The sequence below is a fragment of the Amblyomma maculatum genome, chromosome 6 (genome assembly GCF_055883805.1).
Source record: "Amblyomma maculatum isolate TAMU_Amacu chromosome 6, ASM5588380v1, whole genome shotgun sequence".
Lineage (NCBI taxonomy): Eukaryota > Metazoa > Arthropoda > Arachnida > Ixodida > Ixodidae > Amblyomma > Amblyomma maculatum.
The window spans coordinates 173,797,283-173,822,087 of NC_139349.1; the positions used below are offsets into that span (position 1 = coordinate 173,797,283).

The 24,805-nt window shown below is 48.8% G+C and overlaps 2 protein-coding genes and 1 long non-coding RNA gene across 5 annotated transcripts in view; all 3 read right to left on the reverse strand.

The window, feature by feature from the left end:
- The window catches only part of LOC146187427 (protein roadkill-like), a 180,455-nt gene that overhangs the window by 154,407 nt on the left and 1,243 nt on the right, over positions 1-24,805 (reverse strand). The window lies entirely within an intron of this gene.
- LOC146187428 (uncharacterized) overlaps positions 1-24,805 on the reverse strand; it is a 148,514-nt gene that overhangs the window by 50,916 nt on the left and 72,793 nt on the right. The window lies entirely within an intron of this gene.
- LOC146187430 (uncharacterized) lies at positions 7,152-10,875 on the reverse strand. The gene is made up of 4 exons (XR_014708237.1): positions 10,770-10,875; positions 10,101-10,256; positions 9,450-9,491; positions 7,152-9,349 (listed from the first exon to the last, which is right to left on the reverse strand). It is a non-coding gene; the product is annotated as an uncharacterized LOC146187430 (long non-coding RNA).

Genomic DNA, 24,805 nt, shown 5'->3' on the forward strand with positions numbered 1-24,805 from the left:
CATCACCATCCATCAATCAATCAATCAACCCATCAATCAATCCATCAATCCTTCCTTCCATCCATCAATCCATCCATCCGGCACAGCCCATGATAGAACGGTTTCATCCTCATCATTATCATCATCAGCCTGACTATACCCACTGCAGGGCGAATGCCTCTCCCATATTTCTCCACTTAACCCGGTTCTGTGCTAGCTGCATCCACTTGACCCCTGCGCACTTCTTAACCTCATCCGCCCACCTAACTTTCTGCCGCCCCCTGCTACGCTTTCCTTCCCTTGGAATCCAGTTTGTTATCCTGCAACCATCGGTTATCCTCTCTTCGCACTACATGTCCTGCTCATGTCCATTTCTTCTTCTTAATTTCTACTAGAATGTCGGTAACTTCAGTTATTTCTCTGACCCACTGTGCACGCTTCCTATCTCTTAATGTTACCCCTATCATTTTTTGTTCCATAGCCCTCTGGGTTGTCCTCAACTTAAGTAGAACTCTCTTGGTTAGCCTCCACGTTTCAGCCCCATAGGTGAGTACAGGTAAGATGCAACCGTTGTATACTTTCCTCTTGAGCGATACCGGTAAGCTGCTATAGTCATAATCTGCGAGTGCTTGCCAAATGCGCTCCATCCCAATCTTATTCGTTGTGTTAAATCCTTTTCATGGTCCGGATCTGCGGTCACTACCTGTCCTAAGTAGACAGATTCGCCTACTACTTCCAGTGCTGTTCCTTCCCGAGGCTGTTAAACATTACCTTAGTCTTCTGCATATTGATTTTCAAGCCTACCTTTCTACTTTTCCTGTCTAGGTCATCAAACATTATTTGCAGTTCATCCCCTGAGTTACTTAGCAAGGCAATGTCATCGGCAAATCGCAGATTACTGAGGTGTTCTCCATCTACCCTTATCCCTAATTGCTCCCATTCCAAGTCTGAATACTTCCTCTAGAATAGTACTGAGGAGATAGTGTCTCCCTGCCTAACACCTTTCTTTATGGAAATTTTGTTACTTTCTTTATGCAGAACTATGGTTGCTGTGCAGCCACTATATATATTTTCCAGCACGGTCCAGAACGGTTTATGCAATACCAAATTAATAAAAGCGAGATTTTTATTTTTGTTTTGGACATAGCCCTCCATGAAAGTTCGGATATGCATGATATTATGTGTTCAATGCCGTATTTACGAGTCCTGCAGAATATGCCCGTTACCTTTTTTTTTTTTTTTTTTTTGTCTACAAAATTGTCGGATTTTTTCCAAGCTCTGCCATCCCTACTTACATGTCATGACGGCCCTTGCTTCAATCTGACTAAAAATGGACTAGTGCGTGATTCTAGCCGGACCACCCGACGATGCATTCGACTGTACACTTAAACGCAAAGATTAAGCGTACCCAAAGTTATTTTGACGAGCTTTCGGACGAGCTTTTAACGCAGTAAGGCGCGCGAAGGCTGCTTGACGTGCAATGCACAGAGCGAGAGTCGGCACGCAGGGAGATCGGTTGCGGCGTCCCGTACTCCGTGAGACATTCTTCGGTTCGAGTTCACTTCGACGTTCTTTCTTTTTTTCGTTCGTCAAAGCTCGCCATATGCAAGTCGCAACATCCTTGGTTGGGCTAGACCGTGTGAAGCAGAATTAGCTTCTACGAGACTAAAATCGACTTCACTAAATCTAAAAGTACTCGATGCGTATGTTGGTTGGACTGATGTGTGATACCGTGCGAAAGCTGAATCACCCGCGTAAGGACACGTCAACTGTGACGTCACGATCTTGAGGGCTAATCAGGAGCCATGCGCAACATCGTTGACAAAGCAGCAATGGGGGCTAGTTGTTTACCACTTCAAGAATTTTCGCGCTACGCTATACACGGGCACACAGGACAAGCACGCTTGCCCTGTGTACGTGGTTTCTGCTTTCGTAGCGCGAAAATTCTTAAAATCGCTCCAAACGTTTCTGCTTCCCTGTAGCGTCCGTATCAGTGCTTTCGCATTAATAAAGCTCGCCCTTAAAATCGACAGCCTAGTCTCATAGCGAACAAGCAGTGATTATATGGCTGCTTTGATTTTGTCCATATGACGTAGGCGTAGACATGAAGCAGACAAAGGCATCGCTTGGCTGTTGAAACGAAAACCGAACAGTCGAGGAAAAAACTATATTATGAAATATGTATGGGTCATAGGCGAAAAACAGTTTGTCATTCACATGCTGTCATGTCTTGCGCATCGTTAACAAGAAAGCTCCCCCCCCCCCCCCTCCCTCCCTCCCTGCAGACGACGAATGCGTTGCCCTAGGGCGGTGCAGCGCATATGCATACACATGACAATCCCAACACCCCCAATGTTGTTGACTAAACTGCGTCCCCAGCACTGACCGCACCATAGCGCTGAGAAAGAAAGAGAGAGAGAGATGGGAATAGAAAAATTGCAGTATTCTATCAGTGCACGCAGTATGTCCTGCTACGCGCAGCCAATCAACGGATGAAAGAGACTGCGGGATTATACACTGTGCAACGGATTTTTCAGTTCTTTTTGTACACGTTTATTATGCGTAATAAATTAGCGAAAATGGATCACAGCGTGAAATTGGCTACAGTCCTTGAATAATGTTTAATGGAATGTGCCATACAGTATCGGTTTCGGATTGCCGAACAACGGTTGCTACGTCACGAGTCAGCTCGAGTCACGTGAGGCGCGATGAAACAGCTCTTTTTCTATGCGCTGTAATTTCAACTAGCGCGGTGTAAAGAAGCATATAATACAACGTACGCTTCTATGTGTCGCAATAGTGAAGTGAAACCTTCGTTCGGCAAACTGCAGAGCATTCGGCTGCCGTGCCCCAGAAAAAGTGGCTGAAAATTGAAATTAATCCGAACTCGTACTGCGGCGTCTCTCGTGCACACTTCAAGGCAACGAAGTTGGTGGCTGAAATGAAAGGCGAACGTCAGCGTTGCATTAATCACAGCGCACAATGCATTCACGGAGATTACGCACACTCGTGGAAGAGGGGGTGTTACATTCGACCTGTGTACAAGAGCTGTAAATAAATGTTTTCTCCTCTCCGATTGGAATGCGCAATGCAGATCGGTCCGCGCCGTGCACATTCGTTGGTTCTCGGGGCACCGCTATCAGTCCTGTGCCCGAAAGGACAAAAACAGGACGCCCAGCTTAGCAGACAAAGTGCGAAACGCCGCTGAAGCCCGCATGTTTCAAGGCGCTGGCACAAGCGTGCTGGCCACGAAAGCCAGGCCATGGCCACCAATCGACTCGACCGGTCCAAATTCCTCATCCTGTGATCCACCACATGACCGGTGCCGCCATCTAGCAGAGACGAGCGAAAACTCCGGCATTACAACTCGCAGCTTTCGGATAGCGTCCGCGCGATCGCGCCTGCTGGCCACGTACCGCTAGCGCCCGCTTCAGCTACTCTTCTTCCACTTCTTCACGGGCGAATCGGAGAGTTTGCGAAGTTTCCGGGTTTTCACGGAGTAGTTACTAAGTCCTCTACGCCATTCCTACTCCCTAAGAGTTTCTGAGCTCTGCTACGTTTACCCAAACATCAGATTTAAAACCGCGCACTAGAAGCGCAAGCTTAAGGCACGGACACATTGAGAAGACTGGACAAGCGGCAGCTTTAGCTCGGTTTTATTTGACCGTACGCGGGAGCATTTAGTACACACGAGCAGCTACAGGCAAATGAACGCACCGCAACGATGTAGTGGTCATGGAAACGCGGAAACATCAGTGTAAAGCATTTTAACCGGTTCATGCGCAGTCTGTGAGGCGTATCTACGTCCTCTTTTAGCCGTGATAACCAAAAAAATTTCACATTCGAAAGTGTCGACAGTTATTAGCAATCATGAATACACGGTGCAACATAGATCAGCCGAGTGTTAGGGATAATTAGAAGGAATTTTAGTGGGAACGGATTAATAAGCTGCGGGAAGTTGTGGCGCAGAATCTCGTTCGCCCTACCGCAATAGGAAACAAACATTCAGCTCGTAGGAAAGCCGTAATCACACAATAACTTAAACCGCTCTGTAGCCACCGAGGGAAGAGGGTGAGAAGTGGGCATCGAGAGGGTGAACGTATAGGAGAGCGGATGAAACAAGCTGAATTACTTTGAAGCGGAGTTTTACAACTGCGTTGAAGAAAAAAAATCTCCCTTATGGAGAGTAAATGCAAACATGAAATGGGCTTATTGGAGAGTTTTAGCGCAGCCCTAGTTCAGTTAGCGCATTACCGCGTTTACCGTACTGCGATGTTAAAACCATACTAGCGGCGCCGCCCTGCAACGACGCTTAGCTACAAAGATGACGAACCGCATCCGGCTGCACTCTCTTCTAGAATGTGATTAAAAACTCAGTTAATTAGTCTTCACCAATCAGCACGTTTTTCAGGACGAAAAAAGATTTTCTGGAGATTATGCCAGGCGTCACTGGACTACCACGTTCTGCGTTAATTAAATCCCTGGTTCCACACCCTTAGTTGGGACGCTCGGTACTGAGCGAAGTGCACACGATAATTTGCAGTGTGCGAGATAAGGCAGCATGGCGCCGCTCTGCCAGCCGACGCACGGAAAGCGAGAGCGCGCGACACACGCTGCAAATCTCATGGCCCGCTCATCTCGGGACAACCGAGGAGACGCGCCCGACATTTGTTTCTGTGCGCACTCACGCTCCAATTGGTGCCGCCATTCTTCAAGAGTGTCTCCGCACAAGGAGCAGCCGCTGGGCGGCCCGTGACGTTCGGCCGCGAAGCATGCAGCGGAGAAACGCGCTCGCTCATCCGTCGCCCAGCTCACGAATAAAACAGGGCGAAGAGGGGAGAGAATAGATTCTGCAAATGAGGCAAGAGGCCAGGCGGCCGCAAAAGACGCGCAATTCGGGCACTGGGCCACACGCACGTGGCCCGGTGCTCCGCATTGACGCGGCCTAGCTGCCAAGGGCGCCGCCGCGTGCACCCCGCGACAGCTCGCAATTACTGGCGACAGCCGACGCCGCACAAGGGAAAAACAAAGAATATAGCCAGGTGTGCCCTGTTCTGTATTTATTTATTTATTCTCTATTCCAGTTGGCCGCGCTGCCGACCGAATATGTGACAAGTGCGCGCCCCCACATGGCGAAATATTCTACTTGGGGGGCAAACGAGGCTCGGATTGGCGAAGCCACGTAATCCTTCCAAGAGCACCGGATCGAGGCTGTCTCCACGCTGGGCGACGATCGACCGCGCATCCCTCAGCCACGCGGCTCGGAGGAGAGTCGCGCGCGTGGTCCAGACCGTGCAATCCATAACGGCTCGTGGACATCACACTAAGCTCGTCCGAAGTATAACCTTTGTCCACAACAGACAAGGGCTTTCGAGAGTCGAGCCTAGAATAGCTGCGGTCATCCTACGCACGTAGAAACGTGAAGTCGAAGCAATCATGTCCGGTTAGTATTGGTCATTTTAAAGGAGAGCTGGCAGTACGTTAAATACCAACCGACCGAAGTGGGCTCGGCCGACGGGAGCCGCCACGCGGCCCAAACCGGGGTCACGCACGACAGCCGCTGGGAGCCCTGTCAGCCATGCGCCAACCCGCGAAAGAGGTCAACTGTGCACCAGTATCGCGTCCATTAGCAGGAAAGGCAGCGTACGCGCAAGACAACCGCGAATGACCGTTCCTGGGCCAGTCTAACGCAATCTGTGCCGAAAGGTGAGGTGGGTGAAGAGGAATCACCCCAAGGACCTGGTTATGCACCCTTGCCTGCGCCTCACCTGTAAGCTAAGTGCACCCCGAAACAAGCGGCCTCTCGGCTGGCGAACAGCCAAGCAAAACTCAGAGCGGAAAACGCAATTACACGAGAGGAGGAGTGGTGCACCGCTCTGTCATCGCACTAAATCATTCCGGTAAGGAACGAACTTCAATAAGCTCTACATAAAGCTGCCCAAGACCACCTGCTGCGACATTGGCCATTCACTAGTGCTTGTAACTAACCGGCCTGTTTTGCATAAGTTCGCTATCCTGGCGCCTCCTTGTGCGGAGCTGTAACACCAGAAAAGCACCGCAGCGACCAACGAAACTCGCTCAATCACGCAGAAAAGTTGGAAAGAGCAGCGCCATTCCTCGCAATGAGCCGGGGACCGCAACGACATGAACACTGCATCCCGAAGGCGCAGAGCGCGCGACGGTCCTCTGGGGGTTATTTTTACGATCCAATTAGAAAACTTCGCTCGCGGAATACGCCGTCCCCTTTTATCGGTATCCCATTCACAGCGACCAGGGGGAGTCGCTCTAAGCCTGATGCGAATGGCCGCGGCATTAGCGGATAGGGAGAACCTGCGCACCTCGTGGACACGACCACGCGGCAGGCGTGTTCCGCTGGGACGCACCATGGTTGTGAATGGTGTCAGTCAGCGATATAGAAGAGCAGGATGTCCGCAAAATGAGCCACTCAAGGTTACTCAACGTGCTCGAAATTGCCACTACTGACAATCGCTAGCGATCGCCTGCAGTAGTGCCTGAAAGTCTTCCTTTGACGGGCCAAGGGAGCGCGAAAGGACAATCAACCTGAGCACTTTACACGTGCACAGGCGCGTGGTTTTTACTGGCAAAAAAAAATGCAAGCATCGAGAAGGGGCAAAGCGGACCGATTCCAACGAGTGGAGCGACCTCTTCCAGCAGAAACCTCACCAACGACAGCGCCATATCACGCCAGGGCGCCTTTGTTCGACGTCGTCGGGCTCCCTGGCCCAAAACGAGCGTCCTCGCTCCGCATGCACGACGGACAACCCAGTTACACCGAAACCCAGATCGAAGCGGTGCAGCTCGCCCCCTTGCACCGTGCGGATGACCCCTCCCGGCCGACCTGCCTGCCTCGCTGCCGCGTGCCGGCCGGACCACGCGGCATCACCGCGCGACCGCCGTGCGCTGCGGAAAAGCGGCCAGCCGATCGTGTGGCAACATCGTACAAACAGGGAGAAATCAGCGCGCAACAGAGCGGCATTGCACAAGCGAAGAACACCGACGCTGCTCGTCGACGTCTCTCAGACAACGCGGCGCTGAAAATGTAAAAAGTTGTTTGGAAACCGCGCTTGGGAAACGGAACAGGAGGTCGGCGACTTCGGTAAACGGACGCCGAACGAACGTCCGATACCGAAAACAGAAAAAAACAAGTCAACAGTGCTCGCATAACAGCGGCATCCATATGCCGGAAGGGTGATCTGAGCTACAGTATGGCTCTAGCGAAGAACCTAGAGGCACCGAAAGGAACACAGACAACAAAATTTGGTTGCATTTTGCTTTCTTGTTAACGATGCGCAAGACATGACAGCATGTGAGTGACAATCTGGTTTTCGCCTATGACCCATACATATTTCATAATATAGTTTTTTCCCCAACTGCTCGGTTTACGTCGCAACAGCCAAGCGATGCTTTTGTCTACGTCATGTCTACGCCTACATCATGCAAGCAAAGACTGGTTCTTCATTTGTTGTGATTCCTGTTCTTGATTTGTCTGGCTTTAGCGTGGTAATGAATTAAAACGACAGAGCAACGATTTGATTCCTGTTCTTGATTTGTCTGTCTTTAGCGTGGTAACGACAACGACAGAGCAATGATTATAGTTTTTAGAGCGCAGCTCTTTGGCGCCCGTTCCTTGGTTTCGCGTCGTCGTCGCCGTCAGCGTTGTCCCTCGTAACTAGCTCCACTTTCACTCCCACCTTCATTCCTTTCCTTACGGCGCGATTCAGGTGTCCACAGAAATGTGAGAGAGATACTGCGCCTTTCCATTATAACCATCTCCACTTTCACTCCCACCTTCCTTCCTTCCCTTAAAGCGCTAATCAGGTGTCCACAGAAACAATGTGGCAGATACTGCGCCTTTCCATTCCTGTGAACAAATTATGAAAGGCACGCTTCAGAGCTCAAGTGAAAGACGTGACCACACGTGGCACACACTGCAAAGATTGATTGATTGAATGTCCTTTATTGAATTGGAAGGCTCATGACCATGGATGGGGATAAAGGGGAGTAGACAGAATCTTCATTGTTTAGGTCGTCACTCGAATCACATTGCTCTAACCAGGCCACTAAGCGAGCCATACTTGGCAAATATCTGTGTGTTTGCATCAGTTTCTAGAAGGGAACGGTAGTTCAGGCGGTAGGGTTCGATCTCGGGGCGTCCAGTAGAAAAAGCAGGGCATTTCCAAAGTAAATGAGATATGCCGCCGCAGGTTAGAGTCGTACAGTGGGGGCACGTAATCATTTTCTCCTTATACTGACGCCAGCGGGCCATAATACGAGGCGTGTAAGCCGCATGGGCGATGAGCTTATTCAAAAAGACTTCTTGACTTCGGGTGAGGTGGGTTCTTCTCGTAAAAGGTGGGTCTGGTGTGGCCACCTGCATGCGATGCTGACTGAGGCTACGAAGACTGGTCCGAGTATTAGCCCCGAGAAGTTTGAGTGGCGCCCTCTGGCGGTCAGCCCGACGTGACGTCACGGCAAGGACTGCCTGCGCTATACCTGCGCCGATCGCTCTGGCTTCTCCGGGTTGCCGCGTAGCTTCGAGTCTGCGGCCTCGGTTGTTCTCATAACAAAGCGTTATGAACAACGCAGACAGCACCGATCGAGTGTCAGGAAAAAAAGGTATTTAATAATGATTCCTCTTGCTTTCAAAACACGAAACATGGGCTCGTCGCGGTGAGCGCAAGTCTCGCGACGGGCGCAGCTGGTGCCATCGCTGCGGCAGGAGCCTTTCGTGCGTCGTCCCTTGAAACTGATGATGTGCGTGGAGTCACTATCTTCATGATTGTATTACGAATGTAATACGACCATGAAGATAGGTCTATATGTCTGCGACGCGATAAATTTGTACCGTTTTGCTGTGGACGTTGCTTAGAGCGCGCATTATGGACTGCGCGCTGTGAAATTTGTGCACGGATATTTATTTAAAAGAGGCTGCTGATTAAAATTTTATTAGAATCATCTTACTTGTCGAGCATTTTTGAGAAGCAATTACGCATGATTTGCCAAGAGCAACGTGCATTTTGATGGCCAGAAATATGAGTTATTAACCGTGTCGTCGTAAACATTTCCGTCATTCCGTTCGCCTCTGCCTATTGCGCCGCAGCCGTGCGCGCATGGGATGTCTTGGGGGCACTGCTAATTTGCAAATTCCTTTCCAGTCTCCCTTTCACTGAGGAGCATAAATTCCTATGTGGACAAAGCGTGCGAAACAAGTCGCTGCCTTAGTGAAGCAGAAAAATACTTTCATCAATGATTTTTGCAACCGTTATTAGCTGTTTTTGCCTGAAGATGTCATTCGCGCTAAGCTGAATCCCAGCGTCCTTGAAAAGCTTCTGAACCTTCACGGTAACTCCTGAAAAGAGAAAAGCGCAAACTCTGTCAAAAAAAAAAAAAAAAAAAAAAAACAGCTGCAGGTGAAACAGGCAAACAGTGTATAAAACTGTATTACATACCTTCAGAACTTCCTGTGCTTTGGTTAGCGCTGTGTGTTGGTCCTTGAGAAAAAAAAAAAAAACGACAGAATTATTATGCCATCTAAACCACTCTTTACAGATACAGAGATATCACTAAATTTCCGTCACGCATTGAAAACTTTTCGTTTTGTTAAATACTACAAACAGCTCATTGAATCCATATGTGAAGAGGATGAAAAATGGGTCTTGTTTAAACAGGCCAGTCCTTCTCTGTTCTTAGGGTAACATTATGCTTAGAGTGATAAGCTTGAAATGCAGTATTTTCCTGTACATTTGGTGACGTGGCTAGATAAAAGAAAATTCCTCGTGTATATACGGATGACTTGTGGTTTTATTACTTCATTTTTATGTTGTAACAAGCTCTCCACTCGAATTTACTGCAGTAATATAGAGATTGTTTAAGGTATTCATTGTTTGTTTTGATCAACAGTAGTGCTGAGGAAGCAAAAGCCGATAATTTATCACGATTCTAGCTTACTCATGTATTTCAGTTTCATGGTCAGAACTAAAGACAATGCGGGATATATAAATGTTTTTCTTTTTCCTGAATGCTTGATAAAAATCATTCAAGTCAATGTGAATCATCACAAAGGAATAGTGGCCGCATAGCGTATCCATAGGTAGACATACCGTCTCAATCTATAACTTCCACCTCCTCTTCTAGTTGTGCAGCATCGTCCATTGGAACGGCGCTCGAATTTTCACTACTGTCCCCATTCTTGTGTGTTGTCAAAGCCTCTGCGTGTGCGCAGAACTGGTACGACTTTGCGGGAACGTCTCTTTCACCTGGAATCAGAGTGATTCAGGCTACAACCTCAAAAAACACTGAAACAAGGTCTTAACGAAGTTTGGGCATTACCTCAGAAAAGCGCAGAGCAGCTGCACATCACGTGCACTTTAAAGCCACGCTTGTTGCATAGCACACAAGTCTGAGACGTAGCTAAGGCAGGGCTTCACGGAGCCCGGGAAAAAAAAAAAAAAAAACATTTCTTATCACAACCGTTACTGAAGTGCTGTTTTTAGGGACGCGTTGCATTGAATCTGCGCCCCATGTCTTGGAAAATTTGGAAAATATCAGCATTCAAACAAAAAGACCAGCACAGCTGTGCGGACTGTGTCAAATTTCGCGGCATGAATGAACACGCGAACACCACTGCCGTGAGACACATTTTAAACAAAAACTTAAGCAGGGTCACAGTTGATTCAGCTTGGACATTCCGCTACTGAGCAAAATGTCTGAGCACTCAGTGACACAAAGATCGAGGAAACGAAAGTTCGAGCAATGGCTGATTTACTTACGCCGCCGCTTCGTCGATCCCGGGAGCGATCGCCTTGCATCGCTAGGACGCACGGGAATGTTGACGGATGGAACAGCATCTGGCAATAGTTTTGTTCTTGTACACTAATAATAAAAAAAAAAAGACTAGTTGACAAACAGCCCGTAAAAGCGTCGCTACACGTGCGGCTCACTTAGTATCTTGTACACCGGCTACATAGTCTTCCTTTTTGAAGTGCTTACTGCACACTAGTGGCAATGCCGACGGTTGCTTCCCCATTCTTAACTTTATCAATCTAACCTCCTTCATTTTGAACAACTTTGGGTAAAGTGGAAGCTTACACCGGCTTTCTTCAGTGATTTTCACTGCGCACAGAGCAATAAGTTACCATCATGATTATTCGTGAGCGAATACGAACGAAAGGAGCCGGCATCGGCCGGGAGGAGCAGCAGCTCGGCTGGCGGAGTCCTTGCCGTGACGTCAGACTGCGGCGATCGCAGCGGCGCCAGTGTTCGCTCTCGGGGCTAATAGTGCATAAGGGCAAGAGAAGGGGTGAGTTGCCCGCCCAAGGTCGAATAAGGATGAAGCAAGGGGGGTGGGAAAGTAAATGTGGACATCCCACCTGCCAAGGCAGCCGCGGCGTGTGCCACCGCATTGCCCCCTGATTCGTCCGAGTGACCTGGGGTCCAGTGAATAGCGACAGTTCTGGTCGCGAGTTGGTGGCGTTTAAGGAGGCGCTGTATAGCCGTAGCTGTTGCATCTTGTGAACCCGGAGTAGCGATTTCCTTCTAAGCTTCAAAGGAATCAGTAAGAATACGTAGTGACCCAGTTCCGGTGCAAGGCACTCCTGACAAGGCTCCCCAAATCGCGAGGAGTTCAGCGTGAAGAGGGGTACCCTGAGGTAGATGGCAGGCATAAGCGCCTGAAAGGGAAGGGTTGTCATCGCATACCCAGGCCATAGATGCGAATTCGCTTGTAATGGATGCGTCGGTGTATATGTCAGTCGTATCGGGGATTCGCTCTTGTCGGTGATGGGCAGCTAGGAGCTCCCGGGGAATGACAAAATCGCGGTTTATAGGTCGGCGATGGACGCGTGTGACTACTGGCATCTCCCAAGGGGGAAGTGATGCATATAGGGCTGGTGTTTTGTCGTTACGCTGTTCATCCCAGGCCAGCAGGCGACGCCCCTGGACAGTGTTCTCTAGACGTATTCGATGACGCGTCTGTGACTCGGTAACGATGGTAGTGAGAGGTGGAAGAGCGGCCAAACACTCAAGTTCGGCTATAGGAGTGTGCTTAGGTAGACCGGTAATAGTGCGTAGTGTTGCGCGATGAAGGCGTTCGACCTTAGCGAAGTCAGTCTTCGACAGTTGGAGGACCGGTGTGCCATAGAGGATTTTTCCGACCGCCGCTGCTCTGGCCATCGCACGGCAGGCATGCTGCCGCGCACCGCCGTGCCGGTTGGACAGGCGACGAATAGTATGTAGCAGTGCTGGCCAAAGGCGTTGTAACTGATGAACCCATTTCTGGGGGCTGTTGCAGCTTGATATGGGCAGGCCAAGAATGCGGATTTGCCCATTTGAGGAGGTGATGGTGTTGCCTCCGATGTGAAGATGGATCTGCATACTGGGGTTGGTTTTATGTTTTCCGTCGATACTAATCAATTCTGTTTTATGTGGTGCGAGTTCGAGGCCAATTTTGGTTAGTGTATCTTCAAGACAAAGAAGGGCCGCCTGAAGTTCAGTCTCCATAGAATATTTGTCTACGTAATCCGCTGCCTCAGTCCAGACGGTAATATCATCAGCATATATAGCGAATCTTGCGCTTGTGCTGATTTCCAGATTCTCGGCGACACGTGTCATGGCCAAGTTGAACAATATGGGTCCGAGAATGGAGCCCTGAGGTACACCCCTATCCAAGTAATAGGTTTTGGGCACCCATCCCGGAGCTTTGCCATGTAGCTGAATGGGTCTAGATGTCAAAAAATTGCGGATCCAGATTTGGGCACGATTACTAGGAAAGCGTTTGGCGAGTTCCTCCAGGATAACCTCATGGCGAACATTGTCAAAAGCTTTGTGTATATCGACAGCCAGGAGATAGTCAGGTAGCGTTTTACGATGAGCTCTATTCAGAACTCTTCGCAAAAGCCAAAGGCAGTCATGCGTTCCAAGGTTAGGGCGGAAGCCGGCTTGAGCTGGATGAAATCCAGGACTGACGTATTCAATGTAGTGACTAATCCGGGTATGCAGCAGGCGCTCGATGAGTTTACAGAGATGTGAAGTCAGTGCAATTGGACGCAAATTACTAGGAAGTCGAGGGTTTTTGCCAGGTTTAAGGATAGGAAGAAGAAGAGACTCCGCCTTGAGAGCGAGCTGACGCGGTTCACCTCGGCTCCGTGTTTTTCGAATTGTGTATGTGGATTTTAGACCCGATATGGCCTGAACCCACTCGAAACGGTCAGTGAAGGTATTCGGCACCTGTTTGCAACAATTTTATTTTCGGCTCGCTGTTCGATTCGAAGCTTTCAAGGACTAGCGTTTCTGACGGGCTAAGCCTAATCGACGCCCTCAGGGCCCACCACGACCACGGCTGCTCCCGGGCCACAGCCGGGCGGCGCTGCCGCCACAGCGCATCCGGAAGATGTGACCTTCAAAGTTTTGCGCCCGGCGACCTTCACTCCGTGCCAACCACCGACTACGACCCCACAGTCAAGCCAAGTTACAAGGCGTTCCGATTATCCGCCATTACCGGCGGGTCACGAGGAGATGGATGCTGCGCCATACTACGTATCCAGCCAAACCCTGACTCCGACACCACAAACGCCACAGGTTACACCGACTACAACCCCACAGTCAAGCCAAGTTACGAGAAGTTGTGATTACCCGCTCTTACCGGCGGGGCATGAACAGATGGACGCGGCGCCGTACTTCGCATCCAGCCGAACGCTGCCTCCGACGCCACAAACGCCACAAGCTACAGGGAGCGTTGATTACCCGCTATTGCCGACGGTGCACGAGGAAATGGATGCCGCAGCTCTGACTGTCTCTGCAAGCCCTCCTGCTCAGGTTAAGACAACTACAGGATGCAGCATGACTTCAACCTATCGCAAGCGTCAAGTGTCCCCGCAACGTCTGCACACAGAACGGGTGAGTCGTCCTCATTTCACTGTTCTGATCAGGCCACTTAACAAAGTGCATGTCACAAACATCCCGAAACAGGCTATTACCAACGCAATCGAGCAAAGCGCTCCGTCTCAGTATTTTTCGGATATGGCCATTCTCCGCTTTGATTCTGCTGCTAACTGCATCCGCATAACTGTCAGGGACGCTGAGCATTTCAAGAAGCTGTGTACACTGACCCGTTTAATCGCGCGAACGCGGGATTCTGTCCAAGCGTTCGATGTGGACACGTCCCCACTGAAGCAGCCTGCGGTTGGCAGCACGCGAGGTGTGATCAGAATTAGAGAAGGCCTCACGATGGACTATATCATGGCACATCTGCGCTGCGAGACAGCTGAAATCACAGACATACGCATGCTCGGCAAGACAAATTTGCTACTTCTGACCTTCGCATCAGACGCATTACCTTCTCGGCTAGTATTCGACTACGAGATTACACGAATCCGTGAATACCGCCCGCGCCCAGTCGCATGTTATAACTGTCACCGCATCGGCCATGTAGCCAAATACTGCTCGTTTCCCGCCGTTTGTCGGGACTGCGGTAAGAACCCGCACCCTGAGGACCCCGGCTGCAAGCAGTTTCCTCGTAGCCTGCGGCGCTTCCACGCATATCGCCCTGAGTGCCCAGTGCCCGGCTCGAGCTTATGCAAAGCCTGTTGACAAATCGGCACCTAAGGAGTCGGATGATCCGAATACGCATCAGGTGACATCCTCACATACTGTCTCCAAACACGTATCATATGCTGAAAAGACCTCTTCTCCAGGTTTAGCCGAGGTCATTGAGAGCCTCAGAGCAGAAATATCTGCACTACGCCAGGAAAATCAGCGTCTCCGGGAGATGATAACTAAGGACAAGATAACAATGGACACCCGAACTCGTTCCCAGACTCCGCAACGCAGCCGCTCACAGAAGGGCCGCAAAAGCCGTTCGCCTACCCGCCGGCCGCAACCGGTCACAGCGTCTGATTCCGCCTATACCCACATGCTCGGGCTAATCCGACAGGAACGCGCCCAAGAGACACAGAAGCTGGAAGAAACTCTGCGAAAGGAAGTGAATGCAACTCTTACTGCTGCCCTCACTTCCATGCAGAGCCATCTGCAGACTATGTTTGAGGAGTTCCAACGTACCACACTCACAGACTATATATAGTAAGCGCCGTAAATCTGTGCCCCTTTCATGAGCACTATGGCTCATGGGATTCAATGGAACTGCAGAAGCTTCAATCAGAACGGTCCTACCCTTCGTACATTTGTGCCTCAGCGCCGTCCTCTTTTCATACTTCTTCAAGAAACGCGCGGTCCTTGTAAAATTCCTGGTTACTGCACTTACCAGACACCTACTATCCAACATAAAAACGGCCGTTCAGAGGGACAGGCGGCCGTCTTAATCCGAAACGATTGTCCTTCCACTCAGCTCTCGCTTCAATCCCTTTGCTCTTCCACTCGTGAGATTGTTGCAGTAAAAATCTTCCCCCCTGGCCAAAAACCTTTCGTCGTAGCATCGGCCTATTTCCGGCCAGGTAACGTCATGGCAGAACCCTGTTCCTGGCTCCCTGACCTTGAAAACGCAGCACACCCTTATCCTATTCTTATTGGCGGAGATTTCAACGCACATCACGCAGCCTGGAGCTCATCTCAGCCTAACCAACGTGGTAAACACCTATATGATGCCCTTGATCAAACTCTTCTTACCCTGTGCAACGAACCTAACGTGCCGACCCGTATCGGTCTCCATCCCTCTCAAGCAGACACTACACTGGACCTTACATTCTCATCACCGCGTCTTCTTCGGCGCTGGGAAGTCCTTTCTAATTCTTGGGGTAGTGATCACTTGCCCATCTTGCTCACTCTCAATCGTAAATGTCTTCGCGTTCGGACAACACGTTCGTTTTTCAACTGGGACAAGTTTCGTGCTAATACTACGACCCCCTTCTCGGATATTGACTCCTTCCTGTCTGTACTCCGAGATGCCCGCACTCAAGCTCTCGAATATATCCCCTGTGACGATTCCACAGTTGGCATGGATGCTCACCTGGCTAACCTTTGGCGTCGCGCAGATCACCTCACGCAACGTTTTCGGACACGCGGAAAACGTCACAAAGATCTCTTCGTGCTTCTTCGACGACAATTCAAGCTTATCCGGGCATACCAGCTTCACCTGCAAAGTGAGGCTTGGCACTCTACATGCGACCGTCTTGGACAAGTACCGGGCCTATCACAACTTTGGCGCATCTTTCGTGGCCTAAATGGCAAGGCACGCGGGGCACCACCTCTCGCCGATCTCCTTCTCAATGGCAACCCGGCTGATGTTGAAGATGAAGTTATACGCACATTTTTCCCACACGCCAGCCTAACGCCTCCACCAGCAGTTTCCATTTTCCCAGTCGGAAACCCTGATCCAGACCTGGATCGCCCATTCTCAAAGGGAGAACTGCAAGCAGCCCTCGGAAGAGGCCGAGCTCGCGCCACACCCGGGCATGACCGAGTTAGTTGGCAGGAGCTTCGCAATCTCGACTCGGCAGCCCAGGATGCCCTTCTCGACATCATTAATTCTTACTGGGAGACCGGAACGGTACCGGATAACCTCAAGCTTTCACTGCAAAGATAATATATCATGGATAATGCGAGCGCCCAGACCGAACTGCAGGGTACAGTAACCGAGAATTCACACATTCAAAGAGAAAAGCATCATGTAGTTTGCGTATATACAGCTAGTTTGGTAGTCCGGATCTCCAGCAGCTTGGCTTTCGAGGACGACCTGGCCCGCCCTCATTTTCCTTTAAAACATACTGCTAGAAATTCGACGAGACGATTGCTAACTTTGGCTGCAGCGCTTTCAAGTCAGCTTAAGATATTTGCGAAGGTTGTTTCTCCTCGTCTGCGGCTTGTGGCATTAGTCTGTTCGCCGCGCAACGTTCCTATGGGCCTACGCGCTGCCTCCCTCAACCTCCCGATAACTTAATTGCTCTCTTAATTTCTCCGGCCACAAAGCTTCCTTCATGACAGTCAAGAACTGTTAGTGGAGTGTTTCTTGAAGGAATATGTGTGAAAAATAAAATAGTTGTCTGTAACTGTACATGTCTTGCCCGAAATATTTGCCTCAATCTATCGAAAAAGGTGAAACAGCTGGTGAGCTGCATTAGGAAGTAACGTAATCGTCGGCATTTTTTTTTTTTCCCTTAAGTAACTTAGATTTGACTTTGACAACACAGTCATTGCTCGAGTGTTGAAACCAAACTGGTGATAAAAGCTCGATTTCAACCTGCTTAGCAGTCGTAGGCTAATATCACATAGCACGAGCCATGTACTGCAATGTATTACATATATCATTACAAACAACGGAAACGCGTACCCAAAAATTAGTTGAATATACTGATTTTTTAAGGCTACGATGCGACGACATTACTGGCTCTTGCCCTCGTTCAAGTACATGCACTTTGCTATTTGCGCAATGACTAAGTTCTGCGCCACAATTACCTCGCGCATATCAGTCGTAAGGCGCGGCCCAGGATTAGGGTGTCTGGCTGTACGCAGGGTTCTCGGAGGGTGATGTGGCGTGGTGTCACTCATTGACAAATCAGAACCTGGTCATGTCATCTGCGTACCGCCACTTGAAAACGAGGCCTTTAATGCCATCGTCTTAAAAAAAAAAACGAACCGTGAGAGCGATCTGCTCGGTCTGTTTTATATCGCTCTGGTAAACCCACATTGTGCCACTTTTGAGCACTTCGAGAATACTGAACCATTTAAAAACATAGCGCTCAGTTAACGCAGCGCAGAACCGCTACCCACGCATACAGCTGAGCCAGAATAACCACGCCTTAACTTTTTCAGGAAGCATCAACGCGTGGAGGGTTCCGGGGCGACGAAGTCCCCCAGATGGCGCAGCCCCACATCAACGCCGAGTAAAATGTGCCACAACGACAAGACGACGTCGAGAGCTCGACCTCACAGGTAAGCAGAGTGCTCAGCTACGATTTCTGCCACTGGAAAAAATGGCCCCTGCGTACCTGCATGGACGACGGCCGGTGCATCGTATACATTTTTCAAATATGCCGATGGCGGCGCCGCTTACGCGGGACGATGTATAACGCAACGTTACTATTCTAGTAACGGTGGTATAACGCACCGCAGCACTTCCTGCAACTAACCAGCGTATGTTTCATGTCTTGACCGCGCACTGTGCGTACGAGGCAAACGCTTATCATCACTGGAGCTCGCCGAATGCCTTCTGCCCCCCGGGAAAAGGTAGACAACCCGAGTTGGTTACAATGTACAAAAATAAGCGCAATACTCTTCTCCGGCCGCGTATGTGCGCTGTACTTTGACAACAGCTGGGTCTCTTTTCCTGCACCTGCCGGGTTCTTCCGTTTTCGCCGGCAACCGAGGACGACCACACCATGGCGGAAGCGTTTGCTCGCAAACCAAGCGCAGGAACTGTCAAGGGTAGCCCAGTAGCCGCGATAACCGTAGTTTCCTGGCTGCACCGTGGGGAAGCAGCGCAACGCGGCCGGGTTCAACGCACGCGGGGAGATTCGCCCTTTCTTTCCCCGTACGTGTGCAGTTTACATCCCCCCTTTATTATATCCCTCAGGAGGAGGCCGTAGAGAAAGATGCTCGGGGGGAGGAACAGATGGCCCATCAACAACGGCTGGGGGCAGACTTTCTCGGCTCCCAGAGACGCTGACCCAGAATCAAAGCGCGGCGGTTAGAAAATGCGACCTCGCAGTGGGTCAGATGGGACGCGCGCATCACACACTCGGTGCGGGCTGGAGGGACCACCTGGCGGCTATTTTTGCGCTGCCCGCAGATCGGGCCGATCTTCGGCAGACCTCGGCAAGCGCGTCTTAATTACTTTATTTATAAGATACTGCTGGTGAAGGCTCAGGCAGGAGGGGCTTACACGACGTAGAGCAAATGAAATACAAGCACAGCATACAGGAAGTGGAAGCAATAGTACATGACCAGGGCACAAAAAGTAAAAAAAAAAAAAAAAAAGAGAGAGAAATAAAATGAATTGATGCGGTGCTACAAAAACAAAAAGACAAATGGATAACATCCATCATTAGATAGCAGCACACTGCCAACGGAGTCGAGCGAGTGAAGAAAATGTTCAGGTAAATCATGCCAGACATGAACAGTTCGGGGAAAGAACAAAAATTTCAATAAGTTTCGAGCAATTAAGTTTGTGGTTGAGTAATAAATACTAAAAATTCAGATGCAGGGTTCTGATACCATGACCGTGCATTAGTTTTGAAACAGACTCACAGCGACTGTAGATAAAACGAACAGATCTTCGCTAAATGTTTAACTTTGTGGGTCCCAGATGACGCATGCGTACTCGAATTTGGATCTAATTAAGGATGCACAGGCAAGATTTTCAACACGTCTTTAAGCTTATGTTGCAGTAACCAAAGCTTGCGAAACGCGGATGAGCAGATGTCTCTTGATATGGGAATTGGTTTGCTTTCGTTTGCGGGGCTTAACGTCCCAAAGCGACTGAGGCTATGAGAAACGCCGTAGTGACGTCAGTTAACAGCATGCCTTCTATAGAATAAAAAAATGTAAGCTTTTTTTTTTTTTTTGGTAACGCGAAGTAGGACAGATTTTTCAGTGTTAATTTTCATTCCCCACTCATTACACCAGGCGACCATATTGGTAAGATTTGAGCTTAGAGCTTAGCTAAGATTTGACCTTAACCTCGCTCTAACGGTCGCAAAGCTCGCACGAAGCGCGCGTGAGGGGGAGGTCGGCAACCAATAACTGGTGCGGCATGCATCTATCGAGGTACTCCGCAGTGGAAGGCTCCGGATTAATGTATGGCCACCTGGAAGACTTAAACGTGGAAGAACACCACGGAGCACGCTGGAAACCGTTTTTGCACTTTGCCTCCATCGAACTACCAAAGCTCAGTTGCAGAAATCCCTAACCACTGCCCTGCTTCACCTTCGCACCAGTCAGACAGAGACGAACAGCGAGTGGACGTACTCAAACTCAACAGGAAACAACTATTTGAGAATTATGCTCATATATTCTTTCTGCAGTAAGCAATAAACTCGCTTCACCCAAACGACCAATGGTTATACAAACAGAAAGATCCAATCCGTTAGGTTCTGCGGTTTTTGAACTCGGATTCAGGGATGATAAAACGTACTGGCCTCGTAAGAGAACCATGGACGACTAAAAATATGATGCACTGTGTTCCTATCCTATAGGCCGAGCAGCTAGTTGCAAGGCTATAAAGAGGTAATATAAGGCGGGATAATAATAAAAAAGATTATTCAGTGAATGAACAAATAAACCCAGCCACAGTGAGGGTCATGTAAAGGGGCGCACAGTGATATGAGGGGGTTGCAATATGCAGTATATAGTATACGTCAAACAACACTTTTATCTGCCATAAGTTTTGAAATCCACGTTCCTCTAGGCGCACTTCGCCATCTTAATATCAAGGCAAAAATTCAGCAGGCCCCCTCATCGCATATAGAAATAAATACACCGATACACGGGGAGAAAGGGCGCCTACATCGAGCTTTCGGAGCCCTTTCATCAGGCTTCCAATCATAGACGATTGAAATACATACACTGCCTGGTTGCTTCCACTGCCGAGAAATGCCAATATCTTTTGTAGCTGAGTGATGACCCGCCACATATTTCGTCCTTTAGTATCCACGTGCCTCCACGAAACATAAATCTCCATTTCAACAGGGCTGCATTAGGCAGGGAGGCATAGACAAAAAAAAAAAAAAAAAAGAATAGTGTTTTGACGGAGAACGTGCTCCCCATACAGGTCACAAATAGTCGGTGAAACGGTACAAAAATGACAGGCAACTTTACCATGCAATAACTGTACACAACGCTATTGTCATATGACGCATCAAAAGCCCTTCAGCACATACGTACGAGTGCCGCAGAACAAGGACAAAGCGAAAAACAAATAAGAAAATCTGAGGAACAAACAACGTTATAAAAAAATCGCGGTATGGTCGGCGATACGAGCCCGGTTTTCACAAGGAGGTGAGTCAAATAAAGCTAAACTTAATTAATATCGATAGCGTCTTCAGCCCTTAGGGGAACCAAAAATTGAAGCGTTCGGCGAAAACAGTGTTTGGAAGAATTTAGCAAGCACTGAGAATAATGAAGAGAGACAAAAAGTCAAATCCACCCCTTCCAATCCCACTGTCCTCGGTGAAAAATGATTTTCTAGCTCCTCCTGGCTGTGTTCACTTATGCCCGGAGTAAGAGAGATATTTATCGCCGAGAAAAACTAGGCGTAAAAATAGTCCCACCTCCAGTCGATTCAAACTCGTGACGTGCTTACCCAAAACAACGGGACTGCCACCGAATTCGGGTGAATGGCGGAGATGAGCCTTTGATACCAAAGCAAAAAGAAAATTTAAGAAGGCGTCGACGGCAAAAATTTCACTCGCGAAATCAGTCGGTGATGGCGAGATCTATTTCGCTCTTCTGGTCCTCACCAGTTTCTCACAGCTCCGTGTTCGGCGAGAGTGGTCTCTGAAATCGAAATGCGCGGTAGCCTACAACGATAGAGACCAACTTTTACCGGTCCTCGGCGCCATTAAAGGTAGTCGGAAACAGCGGTATTGTTTACGGGTCATATTGAGCCACAGCGTCCAAATACACTTTATTAATATTATTAATTCGCTCACTAATACTGGATCATTCGTGATAGGTACCTGAACACAACTGCATCGACGATGCGAACTTTTCTTGCCTCTGTCTCAACTTTCACGTTTAAAATGCCGTCGTTCCTCACACCACGGACACAAAAACGTCCCAAAGCGACTCAGGCTATGAGAGACGCCGTAGTGGAGGGCTCCGGAAATTTCGACACAGATTTTGTCTACTCTTTATGGCAAAATGAAGAGCCCCCGCCTGATTAACCCCAAACACGCGATATAATATTCATCAATAGGATTAGCAACTGATGCGACAGGAGTTTTGGATGTGATACTTTCTTACATAGCAGTCAAGTATGCGTCACAAGTCGACTCAAGCATTTTGTTTCCACAAACTAGGCTCCAAAAGCTCACGCGTTCATTTCGGGATTGTTGCTATACCGGCTTATCAGGCGCTAATCCACGATTCCCACGTGCCTGAGGCGGGGGGAAAACAATCTGGGTGTATCAAAAACGGCTTGCACGCTTTGAAAATACAATCGCTGCATTTTCCACGAACTAAGTCTGGTGAAAGGAACGAGCGAGGATTCGAGAAGCGTTGCAAAGAGAGAAGGAATATGCGCGAAAAAGAAAACTCTTCCGGGAGTGCTGATTTCTATATTCAGAGTGGAATACTGGCGCACGTCGGTAAAGTGACCCATCAAGGAACTATACCTAGGAGCTACAACTCAGAACTCGATGCGCTGGAGCAGTGGAAATAAGGCGCATCACATTTCCTGCAAATAGCGTCGTGTCTGTGCAGTTCCTCGTCTGTATTTCCACTATTATTCATCCTCATCAGCCAGACTATACCCACTGCAGGGCGAAAGCCTCTTCCCTATTGCCCCAATTAACCCGGTCCTGTGCTAGCTGCATTCACTCGACCCCTGCGAACTTCTTAACCTCATCCGCCCACCTAATGTTCTGCCGCCCCTTGCTATGCTTTCCTTCCCTTGGAATCCATTTTGTTACCCTAAGCGACCATCGGTTATCCTCTCTTTGCACTAAATGTCCGGCCCATGCCAATTTCTTCGCCTTCATTTCCACTAGAATGTCATTACCTCGAGTTATTTCTCTGACCCACTCTGCGCGCTTCCTATCTCTTAACGTTGTACCTACCACTTTTCGTTCAATATAGCCCTCTGCGTTGTGCTAAACTTAAGTAGAACTCTCTTGGTTAGCCTCCACGTTTCAGCACCGTAGGTGAGTACAGGCAAGATGCAACTGTTGTATACTTTCCTCTTGAGCGATACCGGTAGGCTGCTAGTCCTAATCTGCGAGTGCTTGCCAAATGCGCTCCATCCCAATCTTATTCGTCGTGTTATTTCCTTTCCATGGTCCGGATCTGCGGTTACTACCTGCCCTAAGTAGACATTCGCCTACCACTTTCAGTGCTTCACTACTTATTGTAAACTGCTTTTCCTTTCCGAGGATGTTGAACATTACCAATCATCCTTTGCTGTTCATGCCCCGAGTTACTTAGCAAAGCAATGTCATCAGCGAATCGCTGCTTACTGAGGTATTATCCATCGATCCTTATCCCTAACTGCTCTCAATCTACGTCTGAATACTTCCTCTAAGCAAACTGCTAATAGTACAGAGAAAGTGTCTGCTTGCCTAACACCTTTATGGTGATTTTGTTACTTTATTTATGTTCACCTATGGCTGCTGTGCAGCCACTATAGATATCTTCCAGTACTTTCGCATACAGCTCGACTACACCCTGATTTCGCATCGCCTGAATGACCGCCGAGGTTTCTACTGCGTCAAATGCTTTTTCGTAATCAATGAATGCTATGTATAAGGGCTGGTTATATTCAGATAATTTTTCTATCGCCTGGTCGAAGGTATGGATATGATCGATGGTAGAGTACTGTTTCCGAAAACCTGCTTGATCCTTTGCCTGATTGCAGTCTAGGATTGTACTAATTCTGTTAGCGATTACCGTAGCAAACACCTTATATGTAGCATATGATAAGTCCAACGCCCTGCAATTTTTGAAGTCCTTAGCGTCCCCTTTTGTATGAATTAATAATTTTAGATTAGCGTTTTTTAATGATTCCAGTATTTTCGATGTCATCAGGCACTTTATATGAGGGTAGCCAGTTTTTCTAGCACGATATCCCCCCGTCCTTTACCAAATCTCTAGTTATCTGATCCTCCCCAGCCGTTTTCCCTGTTATCATAGCATCTAAAGCTTTCATAACCTCGTACTTCGTCACCGGCGGAACGTCTGTTTTTCACTACTGCCTATCTCGTTATTGTCGTGACTACTTTGGCTACTGTAGAGATCTGTATAGAACTCCTGGGATACTTTGACTATGCTGTCCATATTCGTGATGATATTGTCCCTTAGCGCATACATCTGATATTTGCCCAATTTTCCTCATGTTATGCTTCCTTATGTCGACCACTGACGAGCTCTGATATCTCTCAGTTTTATCCTGTCTGTTGGGTTGGAAGCTTTCATACTCTGGTGTTTCTTAATCAAATCTTTCGTCTCTTTAGACAGCTTACTGGTATCCTCTCTAACTATCCTACCGCCCACAGTAATGATACCTCTGAAGGTATCGTTCATCGCTTCTAACTGAGGTCGTCAGGTTAAAGTTGAATATCTATTCTGTAGTGAAATCTTCAATTCTTCTGCCCTCTCTCTCACTGCTAATTCGTTGTTGTACTCCTTTCATGCTAATCTGCTCCGTTCTCTCTTAAGATCTAGACTAATGCGATACTGTGGTCACTGCATTGCACCTTTCCGATTACCTCAACACCCTGCATAATGACGGGGTTAGAACACAGTATGCCGTCAATTTCATTTTTAGTCGCCCCGCTATAGGTATTTTCCACGTCCACTTCCGACTCTTCCGCGCGCCATTACCTGGTACACCCCAACTCAGTGTGGTCAGGAGCATCGCGGAAGCTCTATCTACAGAGAGATGACGAACAGAAAATTGGGAAAAGATGCGCGGGTCGTGCGACACAAGCAGCAACAAGGCTGGCTCGAGGTGCATGATCGTTGGACACAAATAAGAAAAGGCTGCATATGTCCATAAACCCGTGAAGAGTTTGTACGCGCATCCCAGCCACCGCTGATCATCGCAAAATGAGTTAAATACGGGCCACGGCTTTCTAACACTCTCCGACACATACAACGATATGCAACGTTACCCTCGAGACCGGCATAAACCTCGCGTAGTTTC